At 40.3% G+C, this 3,713-nt stretch overlaps 1 non-coding gene across 1 annotated transcript; it reads right to left on the reverse strand.

Annotated features, from left to right (window-relative positions):
• Nucleotides 1–816: 816 nt before the first annotated feature.
• Nucleotides 817–920, reverse strand: LOC130964381 (small nucleolar RNA R71). The gene has a single exon (XR_009080478.1). It is a non-coding gene; the product is annotated as a small nucleolar RNA R71 (small nucleolar RNA).
• Between the last annotated feature and the right edge of the window lie 2,793 nt (nt 921–3,713).

Genomic DNA, 3,713 nt, shown 5'->3' on the forward strand with positions numbered 1-3,713 from the left:
TTTCTTAATTTTCAAATTTTAACTAATAATAAAAATAAAAATAAAAATATTTTCCTTCTCTCTTAATTAAAACTCGAATTTTCTCCCCTTTCTCATCTCTTTCTATTTATTTTTTCATTTACTAACACTTCTCTTCATCTTAAAATTTGAACCCTCTCTGCCTCTCTGTGTTCGAATTTTTTTCTCTTCTCCTTTTTCTATTATTTTCTTCTTCTACTCACATAAAGGAATCTCTATACTGTGACATAGAGGATTCCTCTTCTTTTCTATTCTCTTCTTTTTCATATGAGCAGGAGCAAGGACAAGGACATTCTTATTGAAGCAGATCCTGAACCTGAAAGGACTCTGAAGAAGAAGCTAAGAGAAGCTAAAGCACAACAATCCAGAGAAAACCTTACAGAGAATCTCAAAAAAGAAAGAGACATGGCCGAACCCAACAACAATGCAAGGAAGATGCTTGGTGACTTTACTGCACCAAATTCCAACTTACATGGAAGAAGCATCTCAATCCCTGCCATTGGAGCAAATAATTTTGAGCTAAAGCCTCAATTAATTTCTCTGATGCAACAGAATTGCAAGTTTCATGGACTTCCATCAGAAGATCCTTTTCAGTTCTTAACTGAATTCTTGTAGATCTGTGATACTGTTAAGACCAATGGGGTTGATCCCGAGGTCTACATGCTTATGCTTTTTTCTTTTGTTGTAAGAGACAAAGCTAGAATATGGTTGGACTCTCAACCTAAAGATAGCCTGAACTCTTGGGATAAGCTGGTCACGGCTTTCTTAGTCAAGTTCTTTCCTCTTCAAAAGCTGAGTAAGTTTAGAGTGGATGTTCAAACCTTTAGACAGAAAGAAGGTGAATTTCTCTATGAAGCTTGGGAGAGATACAATCAACTGACCAAAAAATGTCCTTCTGACATGCTTTCAGAATGGACCATCCTGAATATATTCTATGATGGTCTGTCTGAATTGTGTAAGATGTCATTGGACCATTCTGCAGGTGGATCTATTCACCTAAAGAAAATGCCTGCAGAAGCTCAGGAACTCATTGACATGGTTGCAAATAACCAGTTCATGTACACCTCTGAAAGGAATCCTGTGAGTAATGGGACGCCTCAAAGGAAGGGAGTTCTTGAAATTGATGCTCTGAATGCCATATTGGCTCAGAACAAAATGTTAACTCAACAAGTCAATATAATTTCTCAGAGTCTGAATGGATGGCAAAATGCATCCAACAGTACTAAAGAAGCATCTTCTGAAGAAGAAGCTTATGATTCTGAGAACTCTGCAATGGCAGAGGTGAATTACATGGGTGAAGCCTATGAAAACACCTATAATCTCTCATGGAGAAATCATCCAAATTTCTCATGGAAGGATCAACAAAAGCCTCAACAAGGCTTTAATAATGGTGGAAGAAATAGGTTTAGCAACAGCAAGCCTTTTCCATCATCTTCTCAGCAACATACAGAGAATTCTGAGCAGAGTCCCTCTAGCTTAGCAAACATAGTCTCTGATCTATCTAAGGCCACTCTAAGTTTTATGAATGAAACAAGGTCCTCCATTAGAAATTTGGAGGCGCAAGTGGGCCAGCTGAGTAAAAGAGTCACTGAAACTCCTCCTAGTACTCTCCCAAGCAATACAAAAGAGAATCCCAAAAGAGAGTGCAAGGCCATAACTATGAATAACATGGCCGAACCTGGAGAGAGTGGAAAGGCAGTGATTCCTAGTGAGGAAGACCTCCTGGGACGTTCACTGACCAATAAGGAGTTCCCCTTTGAGGGACCGAAGGAATCTGAGGCTCATCTAAAGACCATAAAGATTCCATTGAACCTCCTTTTACCATTCATGAGCTCTGATTACTATTCATCTTCTGAAGAAGATGAAGACATTGTTGAAGGACAAGTTGCCCAGTATTTAGAAGCAATCATGAAGCTAATTGCCAAACTATTCGGTAATGAGACTTGGGAGGATAAGCCTCTATTGCTCATTAATGAATTAAATACCTGGCTTCAGCACACTTTACCTCAAAAGAAACAGGATCCTGGTAAATTCCTAATTCCCTGTATCATAGGCACCATGACCTTTGAGAAGGCTCTGTGTGACCTGGGGTCAGGCATAAATTTAATGCCACTCTCTGTAATGGAGAAACTGGGAATCTTTGAGGTACAGGCTGCCAAATTCTCATTAAAAATGGCAGACAAATCCATGAAAAAGGCTTATGGACAAGTAGAGGATGTGTTAGTAAAGGTCAAAGGCCTTTACATCCCTGCTGATTTCATAATCCTAGACACTGGGAAGGATGAGGATGATTCCATCATCCTTGGAAGACCCTTCCTAGCTACAGCAAAAGCTGTGATTGATATGGACAGAGGAGAGTTGGTCCTTCAACTGAATGAGGACTACCTTGTATTTAAAACTCAAGGATCTTCCTCTGTAACCATAGAAAGGAAGCAAGAAAAGCTTCTCTCAATACAAAGTCAAACAAAGCCCCCACAGCCAAACTCTAAGTTTGGTGTTGAACCCCCACATTCAAACTCTAAGTTTGGTGTTGGGAGGTCCCAACAATGCTCTGAATATCTGTGAGGCTCCATGAGAATCCACTGTCAAGCTATTGCAATTAAAAAAGCGCTTATTGGCAGGCAACCCAATTTTTATTTATCTATGTTATTTCATGTTATTTCCTTTTTTTTAGGTTGATGATCATGTGGAGTCACAAAAACAATTGCAAAAATTCAAGAAAAATAAAAAATAGCATAAAAAATAGCACACCCTGGAGGAGAAACTTACTAACGTTTAAACGCCAGTAAGGATAGCAGAATGGCCATTTAACGCCCAGTCTGGCACCATTCTGGGCGTTAAACGCCAGAAACAAGCGCCAGACTGGTGTTAAACGCCAGAAAGAAGCAACAATTTGGCGTTAAATGCCAGAAACAGGTTGCAGCCTAGCGTTTAACACCAGAAAAGGAATAAAAATTGGCGTTTAACGCCAAAAACAAGCAGCAATCTGGCGTTAAACGCCAGGATTGCACAGCAAGGGAGTTTTGTACGCCTAATAGGAGCAGGGATGATACATCCTTGATCCCTCAAGATCTGTGGACCCCACAAGATCCCCACCTACCCTCCACAACACTCTTCCCCAAATACCCCTCACCAATCAAATCATATCCTCTTCCCTATATTCTCTTCACCAATCACCTTCATACCTCTTCCCCAAAAACCCCACCTACCTCACTTTCAAATTCAAACACTTTTTCCTCCCAAACCCAACCCTAATGACCGAATCCTAACCCTCCCCTCACCCTTATATAAACCCCTCACTACTCCTTCATATTCACACAACACATATACATTTCCACTATCTTGGCTGAATTCACTTCTCCCTCGATCTCCTCCATTTTTCTTCTTCTTCACCTTCTTTTTTTCTTCTTTTGCTCGAAGACGAGCAAACCTTTTAAGTTTGGTGTGGTAAAAGCATTGCTTTTTATTTTTCCATAACCATTTATGGCACCTAAGGCCGGAGAAACCTCTAGAAAGAGGAAAGGGAAGGCAAAAGCTTCCACCTCTGAGTCACGGGAGATGGAGAGATTCATCTCAAAGGTCCATCAAGACCACTTCTATGAAGTTGAGCCAAGAAGAAAGTGATTCCTGAGGTCTCTTTCATGCTCAAGAAAAATGAGTATCCGAAGATCCGACATGAGATCCGAAGAAGAGGT

Source organism: Arachis stenosperma, chromosome 2, assembly GCF_014773155.1.
Source record: "Arachis stenosperma cultivar V10309 chromosome 2, arast.V10309.gnm1.PFL2, whole genome shotgun sequence".
Lineage (NCBI taxonomy): Eukaryota > Viridiplantae > Streptophyta > Magnoliopsida > Fabales > Fabaceae > Arachis > Arachis stenosperma.